The 11,557-nt window shown below is 46.0% G+C and overlaps 1 long non-coding RNA gene across 2 annotated transcripts; it reads right to left on the reverse strand.

The window, feature by feature from the left end:
- Positions 1–3,685: 3,685 nt before the first annotated feature.
- LOC124524913 (uncharacterized) lies at positions 3,686–10,810 on the reverse strand. Of its 2 annotated transcripts, XR_006965341.1 has the most exons (4): positions 9,113–10,810; positions 8,237–8,377; positions 6,774–6,995; positions 3,686–3,877 (listed from the first exon to the last, which is right to left on the reverse strand). It is a non-coding gene; the product is annotated as an uncharacterized LOC124524913 (long non-coding RNA). The 2 variants fall into 2 exon arrangements; XR_006965342.1 differs by lacking the exon at positions 8,237–8,377.
- Positions 10,811–11,557: the final 747 nt, after the last annotated feature.

Below are 11,557 nucleotides of genomic sequence, written 5' to 3' on the forward strand. Positions count from 1 at the left end.
CTGGGAGTATACTAAAACTATTGAACTGTATTCCTTAAAAGGGTGAATTTTAGGGTAGATGAATTATATCTCAATCTGCTAACTGGAGTGCTCATACATGTTTAGTGGCAGTATAAAATGGAGCAACCACTTTAGAAAACCGGCATTTTCTATAAGGTTAAGCTTATACCCACCCTATGAAACAGCTGTTCTATTCCTATCTGTATTCCGCAAAGGAGTGCTTAAGTCCTTGCAAAAATATGTACATGGATGTTCATAACAGCTTTATTCGTAATATTTCCACACTGGAGACAACCCAAATATCCATCCACAGGATACCTGCTGTCCATATGATGGAACAGCACACAGCAGTGAAGGGACCTAGGGTTACCTGCCTACCAAGAACAAATCTCGCTGATACTATGTTGAGTAAAAGAAGCCAGACAAAAGAGCCCATACTCTATGATTGATTCCATTTCTCTGAGGTTCAAAAACATGCATAACTAATTGATGATCATAGAAGCCAGCAGAGTATAGACTGGGAAGAGGCATGAGGGAGCTTGTTAAGGTGCCAGAGGTGTTATATACATACCTTGATCTTGATAGTTGTTGCATGGGCATGTACATATGTAGAGATCACTGAGCTGTATGCAGAAGGTTAGTGCTCTTTGTGTACTTCACCACGTGTACATCGTACCTAAAAAATCCAGAAGCTCCTCAACCAACAGTGACCGAGTCCTGAGGCTCCCTGACTGACCCTGAACATGTAGGCAGTGACCTGAAGGGGATAGAGACTGTGAAGTTAGATGGAGCTGGATTCCAGTTCAGCTCTGCTCCTTACCTAGCCCTATGATCTTGGGCAAGTCACAGAACATTTCTGATTTATAAAATGAGGAAGCACGCCTGCCTAACAGGGATTGCCTTGAGGCTTAAAAGCAAAAAATATATGTCAAGTCCCCAGCAGGTTCAGCACAAGACAGAACAATCCCAAGGGGCCAGTTAATGGTGGCTCAGACAAGACATCTGCTCTGTCAGAAGGATACTGAGTCAGAGCCTTCCTGAGGAGAACAGGGACAGGTGAGGAATACACATAGCGAGGAGCAGAGAACTTATGAAACTTGTCCCAGGTCTTCCTGCCCTGTTGAAGATACCACCAGGACAGACCACGTGGAGAAGGTAAGTAGAAAGAGAGAGACATGAAAAGAGAGAGGCCCAGTGTTCCAGTACCCAGCTGAGCCCAGCCTTCAAGCTGTCCCCATAAGGCGCAGCCATGAGGGTGAGCCATCTTGGAAATTCCAGCCCAGCTGAGATCCTGTATGACCATGGCCCTGGCCAACGTCGTGTGGAGCCGAGCCCAGTCAACCCATGGAATCATGAAGGATCATAGATGGTTTTTGTTTTAAGCTTTAGCCAAAACAAGAAGTGGTGGGTTCCAATAAACACCACCAAAAGCATGGGACGTTGGCTTCAGGACAGGGCAGTGGGCAGAGGCTCAAAGGGTCTTGATGAGGTTGTTATTGGAATCTGGAAGGACTGTGAGGAGATTATTATAAAAGGCTGAGGAAAGGAAACATAAGTTAAGTACTGACAGAACAATCTAGTTAAGCTGTTCCTTGTAATGTGGAAAATAGAAAATTTAGTTCATGAACTTGTTGATTTGGCTAAGAAGATTCCAAGGCAAAATGTTGAAAGAGCCAATGGTTCATTTTAGCTGAGGTATGGAGAGAGACAGATGAACTAAAGAAAGAACTATTTGGTATTCAAGTGACTCTAAAGGAAAAGTTTCTAACCTCCAGCTTGCTGGGCTGGAAAATAAAACTGTTTCTCATTCCCACCCCATGCAGCCCAATAAAGATTCTCAAGGAGGGGCACCTGGCTGGTTCAGTTGGTAGAGCATGCGACTCTTGATATCGGGGTTGTGAGTTTGAGCCCCGCATTGGGTGTAGAGATTACTAAAAAATAAATAAATAAGCTTTAAAAAAAAGATTCTCAAAGAAAATAAAAACCAAAAGGGAGGGAAGGAATCTGGGGGCAAGAATCAAATCTAGGGTGTTGACGGTAAATGTGGCCTCAGAGTCAAGGTTAGAGCAAGGATGCAGTTGGGGCGCCTGGGTGGCGCAGTTGGTTAAGTGTCCGACTTCAGCCAGGTCACGATCTCACGGTCCGTGGGTTCGAGCCCCGCGTCGGGCTCTGGGCTGATGGCTCAGAGCCTGGAGCCTGTTTCCGATTCTGTGTCTCCCTCTCTCTCTGCCCCTCCCCCGTTCATGCTCTGTCTCTCTCTGTCCCAAAAATAAATAAACGTTGAAAAAAAAAATTAAAAAAAAAAAAAAGAACAAGGATGCAGCTATAAAACCCTATGTTGAGGCTTCAGATGGATTTAAGGGTATATCAGGTAGATCCTCTCAGCTAGATGAGAGGCTTCTGACAATCTCTGAAGGAGTTGTCCCCTAGCAGCTTGCATATGGCCCAAGTAGAAAAGCACTATTTCAAGAAGAAATAGAAGTCTGGCTTTTGTCTAATGGAGTAGATAATTTGATACACAGGAAACTCACAATTTTTATTTTACTAACTTGGACTGAAAAGAACAGAGACAGTATAAAACAGAAAAGTAGCCTTTGTGACCCCAGCTTCCTAAGAGCAGAAAACAGGCAAAGGTGGGGTGTTTCTTATGGAAAAGAAGGATGACTCTGAGTGTGGAGCCAAGAGCCAAACACAGGCATACCTGGGAGATATGGTGGGTTCTGTTCCAGACCACTGTAGTAGAGTGAATATTTCAATAACACGAGTCGAGTGCATTTTCTGGTTTCCCAGTGCATATAAAAGTTATGTTTATACAATACTGTGGTTTTAAGTGTGCAATAACATGTCTAAAAAATGTATATTAATTAAAAAATGCTTTGTTGCTTAGAAAAAAAGGGGGGTTGGTGACTGGGTGGCTAAGTCAGTTCAACTTTGGCTCAGGTCGTGTCTCACAGTTCGAGAGTTCAAGCCCTGAAATCAGGCTCTGACAGCTCAGAGCCTGAAGCCTGCTTTGGATTCTGTGTCTCTCTCTGTGCCTCTTCTACTCATGATCGATCTCTCTCTCTCTCTCTCTCTCTCTCTCTCTCTCTCTCTCAAAAATAAATAAACTTTAAAAAATGCTTTATGGGGCGCCTGGGTGGCGCAGTCGGTTGAGCGTCCGACTTCAGCTCAGGTCACGATCTCGCGGTCCGTGAGTTCGAGCCCTGCATCGGGCTCTGGGCTGATGGCTCAGAGCCTGGAGCCTGTTTCCGAGTCTGTGTCTCCCTCTCTCTCTGCCCCTCCCCCGTTCATGCTCTGTCTCTCTCTGTCTCAAAAATAAATAAACGTTAAAAAAAATTTTAAAAATGCTTTATTGCTAAGAAATGCTAGCCATCATCTGAGCTTTCAGCAAGTCGTAATCTTTTTGCTGGTGGAGGGTTTTGCCTCCATGATGATGGCCGCTTACTGATCAGGGTGGTGGTTGCTGAAGGCTGGGTAGCTGTGGCAATTTCTCAAAATAAGACAAAAAATTTGTCACATTGATGGACTCTTCCTTCACGAACCATTTCTCTGTAGCATACGATGCTGTTTGATAGCTTTCTCCCCACAGCAGAACTTCTTTTAAAGTTGGGGTAAATCCTCTCAAACCCTGCCACTGCTGTATCAACTAAGCTTTATGTAATATTCTAAATACTTGGTTGTCATTTCAACAGTCTTCACAGCATCTCCACCAAGAAACTACTTTCTTTGCTCATCCATAAGAAGCAACTCCTCATCTGTTCAAGTGTGATCATGAGATTCCAGCAATTCCATCATATCTTCAGGCTCCACTTCTAATTCTGGTTCTCCTGCTGTTTCCACCACAGCTGCAGTGACTTCTTCCAGTCAAGTCTGGAACCTTCAATTTGTAAAAAAGGCAATATCTTCTAAGTGCAATAAAATAAGATGTGCCTATAGAACCAATCCCAGCAAGCTGACCTCAGTTTTAGTCAACATACATTTCCTACCCCTGGAGCAAAGGGAACTGTACTTGGAGGAATTTCATGATTGCGATGGACCCATGGGTCCTCTGTGTTTCCCCTTTTTGAATGGGAGTGTATATTGTGATGCTCAGCTCCTGTCTCATTATAAGTTGAGTATGTGGGGGCAGATAACTTCTCCCTTCAGTCCACAGGACTTCAGACCAAGAGAAACCATGCCCAAGTGCCTCCTCAACAACTGGGTGAGATTTAGTTGTTGAAAAACTAGACTTCAGGCCTGAGCCTGAGGCTGTAATGGATAAGAAATTGGGGATTATGGGAAGGGGGGGATTTTATTTTGCATGTTAGAGGGAACTTGGGGACCAGATAGTAGACTAAGGTGGCTAGTTTCCAAGCATGGGCCCTAATGAACCGTGCCTCCTGATGTTCATGGCTTTGTGTAGTCCCTTCCCATGTTGAATCTGGGCTGTAGTCCCTTCCCATGTTGAATCTGTGATCTATTTTAACTAACAGAAGGCAGCAGAAATGATACAGTGCCAGCTCTGGACCTATGGATTAAGAGGACCTGGCAGTTTCAGCTTTTGCAGTCTGGGGAACCCTGAACTGCTTTGGAAGTCTGTCTACCTTGTGCTGGAAAGACCACAGGGAAAGGCCTTAGAGTGAGAGAGAGAGAGAGGCCCTGAAAGGACTTGGAAAGAGAAAATTTCAGCCTGCCCATTACTGCTCAGTCCAGACTTCCAGCCATCCCCACCAGTTGGCCAGACATGAGAGCACCATCTTGGATGTTCCAGCAGAATTGAGTCCTCAAGGGACTGCCACCACTGCTGACATCAGGTGGAGCAGAACTGACCCCAGATGACCCCAGGCAACCCACAGAATCATGAGAGATCATAAAATAGTGGTATTTTTAAGTCACCAAGTTATGAGGTAGCTTGTAAGTAAAACACCATTGGCCCAACCCAATCTGAAACCAAAGAACAAGGAAGCCCATTCATGGTGGCCATATAATCAACTTCCTGAGGCAGAGAGTAGAATGGAGAAGGGTGGAAAGTGGATCTGGAGGAGTAAACTGAAAATAACTAATTTCGGCTTTTTTTAAATGTTTACTTATTTTTGAGAGCGAGCAAGAGAGAGAGCGTGTGTGCGCATGTGCAAGCGAGCGGGGGAGGGGCAGAGAGAGAGAGGGAGACCCAGAATCCAAAGTAGGCTCCAGGCTCTGAGCTGTCAGCACAGAGCCCAATGCGGGGCTCGAACTCATGAACAATGAGATCATGACCTAAGCCGAAGTCGGACGCTTGACCAACTGAGCCACTCAGGCACCCCAAAGATAACCAATTTTGAACATGATGGCTTGAATTGGATGAGAGAGAGGGGGATTCCTGGGTATTTGATGTTTAGAATCAGGAGGATTGCAACACCTTTACCGAAGCAGGAAATGCTGGCCAAAAACCAGGTTTGGGAGGGAAAGTCACAATTTTTGTTTTGTGTAGATTGAGGTGGAAAGGCTTCGAGACACTCATGTGGCAGGGTCAACAGAGAGGAATGTGGGAATCCTCGGTGTGTAATTATGGTAACTGCAGCTGAGGGTGTACATGAACTTACCTGCAGAGGGGGTCAGAGTGAGTGAGAAAAGAGCATGGACTGTGCCCTGAGAACCCCAACATGTAACAGTCATGCCTTTTCCTTCCAAGGAGACAGACAAAGGGCAGCCAGAGAGGTAGAGGAAAATGAGGACCACATAATGTCAAGGAGGCCAAGAAAAGAAAGTGATGGGTGGACGAAGTGGTCTACCAAATGTCACATTGCTCAGATGTCAAGTCAGAAGAGGGCAGAAGGATTCACTGAGATTGGTAGCCTTCTTCCCTTATTAGACAGCATTAAATGAATGGGTCTGTGGGACTGGATTTGGCAAGGGAGCTGTTGCCAAAGCAAGGGAGCTGTTCCCAAAGAGTGAACCCAAGTAGCCGGTAAACCCATGAGGTGCCCAACCTCATTAGTCATCAGGGAAATGTAAATGCATACCACAATGAGATTCCATTTCACACCCACCAGATTGGCTAAAAATAAAAAGCTTAACAATACCAGGATTTGGCGAGGATGTTGAGCAAATAGAACTCTCATGCACAGTTGGTAGGAATGTAAGCTGGTACAACCATCTTGGGAATGGTTGGACATTAACTAGTGTGGTTGAGGATGTGCACAGTGTGCTGGGCCAGGTTCCCTGGGAAACAAGTTCTGAGAGGAGGCTTGTCTGCAAGAGATTTATTGGAGTACTCTCGGGATCAACACTTGTGAAGGGGCGAGGGCAGCAGAATTTCACACGGAGAGAAGATGAACTGCAAGGGAGTTGTAATAGAGACCTTAGTCACTGGGAGCTCTAAAAATGGATGGCTCATCACAGCTGTCCTGAATTGATGGAAGGGACCCCTACATTGGCCAATCACTGGCTAGGGCTATCTCCAAGGAGGAGTCATAACATTGGACAAGGCAGTCCTGTCCATTAAAGGGCAAGACTCCTGGCAGCTGGAGAGTGTGTGCCTGGTCCTGATAGAGGAGATGTGGGCACACACTACACCATTCGCTACACTTCTGTACCATTTAGATGCCCTGCTTTGTAAAATATGCTAACGCCATTGAAGAATGACTCCTCCAGGATTCTGATTCTTCTCTTTTTCTGGGGAAATTTTAGTAGGTTGGTGGAATGAGCTACAGCTCCCACACTGCAGCTAGTCTACTTGTTGTCTCCTTCCTTTAACTACCCATTCTAGACTCTCTAGCCCTGAGCTCATGCCTGTGCCAGTCTAAGTGGCTTACCTAGCGAGATGGCCCAGACCTCCATCTCTAAGAGGTCCAAGACCCTGGTCACCGTGCTCATCTTCCTCATGGTTGCTGCATCTATTTGCCATCAAGAAACGCACAAGTGGGTCACCTCCAGAGTCAAATGTATTTCTCTCTGTCCTTTCTGTAACAACAGCTCTGCTTCCTTCTGATGTTGCAGTCAATTCACTTGCCAGGAGGGTGACTCCTCTTCTTCTTCTTCTTTTTTTTAAGTTTATTTATTTATTTTGAGAGAGAGGAAGAGAGAGAGAGAGAGAGAGAGCACGAGCAGGGGAGGGGCAGAGAGAGAAGGAGAGAGAGAAAATTCCAAGCTCAGGGCTCAAACTCACAAACCACGAGATCATGACCTGAGCAGAGACCAGGAGTCAGACACTCAACTGACTGAGCCACCCAGATGCCCCGGGTGACTCCTCTTCTTGCCTGCTGGCCTCTTGGCACCAGTAGCCTGAAATGATCAGGTAGCAGCTATAGCTTAAAGTGCAATGGGGCTCTCATATCTCCTGATGGAAGCACCCCTATGCCTGCACCTCCCACCCCCTACCAGGAACCAGGACCTGTGGACCTCCCCAATCCATTTATTCTACTGCACCCATCAATGGCATCAGTATAGTGTGGGAACTGCATCTTTGCAGAGTATCATTTCCAAATTGGTGCCTCAGCCGCATCTCTTTTTTTTCTACCTAAGTACTTTTTTATTTTTAGATCCACCAAATGTTTTAAATATAACAAAATTTAATATACAAACTGGGATCACAACAGCATCCACAGGACAGCAGGAGTCGGGGAGAAGGGGGAAGAGGGGGGAGGGCAGGTTTTCAGGTTCCTAACTGCCTCTTTCACCCACAGTCCCGCATGTTGCCTGTGAGAACATGGTCTTAGCAGAGGACGAGTCAGAGTAGCCAGAGGCGTAGGGGCCTTGAGCCTGCTCTAAGTTCGGTAGGCCCCTCTGACATGACATCCTTGCCATCTGTAGATCCATTGCCAGATCCAGCTGGGCGACAACAGGAAAGTGGTTGTTACTGAGAGGACCCTTATCATTCCTCCGGATTCTGCTCATCACAACTTTGGGGCATAAAATAGAGTTTTCTAGAGATTGTTAGGTTGGCAAGAGCTAAAATGCATGTGGGAAAAGAACAGAAATTGAATCTGAGCCTACCTCCTACCAAGATTCCTTGCCTATGACTCTAGAAAGCTGGAGTCGTGGATCTGCTCAGATGTTTGGGAAAAGGAAGGAATGACAGAGATTTGGGCCCAAAAGGGCTGGAACCTTGCCGGCTCTTGACCAAGAAAGCCTCTAAGCAGACAAGGGAGGTCTGTGGGAAGCAGCTTACGGCCAGTGGTACTCAAGACACCATGATGGTACCATGGCTTTTAGGCAGACTTTATTGAATATATGGAGGAGAGAAACAGAAGTCAGAAAAAATTAAGAACTAAAGTACCTGCTTCTTAGAGGTCTGTGAAGTAGAGATACTCCTAGGCTGGGACTGGGAGAGACCCCAAACCTGTTCTTCCCTTGAGCCCAAGTTTGACCGGCTTAGATGTAGGCTTCAGCCCCAAAGTCCTCCAAAGGCCAGCAGCTTCTGGGCAATGTGGAATGTCATAAGTTCAGTGGATACCATGGTCATATGTCAGTACGACACCTTTTCTTTTAAAAAAAGTTTTTTTAAATGTTTATTTTTGAGAGAGAGAGACAGTGCACGTGTGAGCAGGGGAAAGGGACAGAGAGAGAGGGAGACTCAGAATCCAAAGCAGGCTCCTGGCTCCAGGCTGTCAGAACAGACCCTGACATGGGGCTCGAACCCACGAACCATGATATCGTGACCTGAGCCAAAGTCAGACGTTTAACCAACTGAGCCACTCAGGCACCCCCTACACCTCCTTTTCTATAAAGTGAGTCCTTTGGACTAATGTGATATTTTCTTTCTTTTTTTTTTTTAATACAATTTGGGGTGCCTGGGTGGCTCAGTCAGTTAAGCGTCCGACTTCAGCTCAGGTCACGATCTCGCAGTCCGTGAGTTCCAGCCCCGCGTCGGGCTCTGGGCTGATGGCTCAGAGCCTGGAGCCTGCTTCGGATTCTGTGTCTCCCTCTCTCTCTGCCCCTCCCCCATTCATACTCTGTCTCTATCTGTCTCAAAAATAAATAAACGTTAAAAAAAATTTAAATACAATTTATTGTCAAATTGGTTTCCATACAACACCCAGTGCTCATCCCAACAAGTTAATGTGATACTTTCTGAGACCAAACATTAGTAGATCAAACACTCTGCAAGTCTTTAGATTGGCTGAGACCCAGTAGCCAGGAATGGTAAACTCACATCAGGAATACGTGTCCCAGTCGAGATGAATTACTTCTTCTTCTATGTAGAAGAGGTCCAATTTAATTATCTTGCCACCAAATGGCTGGTGGGGCTCTTTGAAGGCTGGTGTCACACTGATGTCTCCATGTTGACCTTTGTTGCTGGAGAATTGGACACTCAGCAGTGGCAGTAGCTACATCACTTTTAGTGAATGCAGGACCTCTATTCCTGCCACATGGCTTCTTCATTGTGAGCCTATTATGCCACAGCTGGTGGCACAGACTGACTGATGACCTGGCTGAGTCATGCTGCCCGCTTGGTTGTTTAGTACCTCTTCCACGATGGATACTTTCTGGTGTCAACATATGATGCAAGATCTTCACACTCTGTCCCCCTTTCCATGGGCCCACACACAATCCTCTTTCCCAGACTGCCTTGTCCCCAGTCTTTCAATATTTATCCTTCCTGTTTTTGCCACTGCCCATCGTCTTTATTTATTCTTACCTCAGGCTACTTCTCTTGTCCACAGAATGGATGCCCGAGTGCACTGCCCCAAGCCCTACCCATTGGGAGGATTCACCTCATTCTTGTCTTAAAGGTCACCTCTGGGTGAGGCTGTAATGTCCCTGTCCTCCATTTTCAGCTTATCCCCACCTACCAAACAGACCTGTCTGTGAATCGTGCGTGGCCTTCTCCCTCCTTGTCAGCTGGCCAGAAGGGAGCCTCATGCAGCAGTGGGTGTGAGATGGAGGAGAGGTGTTGGTGGAACGTTGGTGGATGACATGGGTTCTAGGCCACCTGCCTGTGCAGCTTATTTGTGACCTCTGGCCCTGCTTGTGCCTGATCCCAAATGCACCATCTTACTTTGGATTGCTGTCGAGTCCACCTGACATTATGACCTGGGGGGGGTCTGACAGATCCCAGCTTGTAATGGGCCATTCCGGCTACAGGATCACTTCATGTTCCACGGTCAGGTCTCTACCAGTGCCCACCCCAAAAGGAGATTCTCAAAAGGCGATAATTCTCTGTTGCTGATTGAACGGCTCTGCTCCAGAACACTAGGGGTCCTGATCGTGTTTATTTCACTGGGCTTGCCATAAACATGTGGTACCTTTTGCCGCCACAGATACATAAAATACCATAGGGTCTTCTGGGCCATATGTCCTGGAAGGCAGAGAAGCCGGCAGTCCGGCCTGGATCTACTACAGAGCCCTTTTCCACGAGGATCTGCTCAGGAAATGACAGCCTTCCATGTCATTCAGAAAATAGGCTGCACTAGGGTAAAATATGCTGACTCCTGCCTGCAGAAATTTACCAGGTATTGCGCTTCCTTCTGAATGGTGAGAGGTACAAGATGCGATCACACGTTCCTTACTTTGCAGGGACTATCTCAGCAGGCCCCAGACCGCTCCTTCAAAACCACACCAATGCGGTGAGCCCCTGAAACTTAATAGGCTGAATAGCCTGTCTTCTAGAGTCCTTGCATCCTTGTAGGGTTTATCTCTTACTCTATAGAGCCACGTCCTCTTTATCCAGTCCTACAAACCCTACTTCACTAACAGAACAGACCAATGTGATGTTTTACCGAGGTCCGGACGGTCCAGTTCCTTCAGCCTTTATTATGACAGAGAGCAGGAGAGAGAACACAGCCTGGAGGTAGATGGTGAACATGTATCATTGTCTGCCCCATGTAACAGTGAACTGTTTTGGGATCTGTTTTCCTATTGGGGATGAAAAAGAATATATAAGCCAGATCAGTGGTTGGATACCATGAACTTAAAGCTATGTTAATCTGTCTAGTAAAGCTGCCTCATCCAACACAGTGACTGCAGTTTGAATTACTGTTAGGTGTTTGCATGGGGCAGATTAGTGGATTAAAAAGGGGGCTAGATGGTGCCCGCTCCTCCTGAATCATTTAGATCTTATATAGAGACTTATGAAGAAAGTATTCGCAGCCTCACTTTGCAAATGAGGAAGCTGAAGCTTTGAGGGTTATAATAATTTATTGTGAAACCTTCCGCTTTGTCAAATGTTTGACTCACAAGCTTTTGCATTTAACCCTATGAGATATCCAGCCCACAGCTGTCATTAGTGAATTTAGGAAAGTGAAAAACAAGATCTGACTGAATTGCTACATGTCCATACACACCCATCATGCTTTTTGTTGGAAGTTCCCCTAAGAAGGCTAATTTGGGGATCAAATGGGGCCAATTCTGCCTAATTTCTTAAGAGTGGGAAATCAAACCCAGTTGAGAAAGTTTTGTTAGCTTTTATTCCTGGCCGCTTTTTGGATGAGCTTTATTTCCAAATGCTGTATGCCAGGATGTTTCCTCATTTGATTTTTCCAGGATCATGATGGAAAAAAAAAAAAAAAAAAAGAGGCAAAAGAATTGCCAGCCCAAATTAAACACACACGTGTTTTGACTCAACGATTCCATTTCTAGAATTGGAAACTTAATCTGA

Source organism: Lynx rufus, unplaced genomic scaffold (genome assembly GCF_022079265.1).
Source record: "Lynx rufus isolate CCGP_SWC_20201006 ecotype Redwood Valley unplaced genomic scaffold, mLynRuf1.p SCAF_4, whole genome shotgun sequence".
NCBI classification, from domain to species: Eukaryota; Metazoa; Chordata; class Mammalia; order Carnivora; family Felidae; genus Lynx; species Lynx rufus.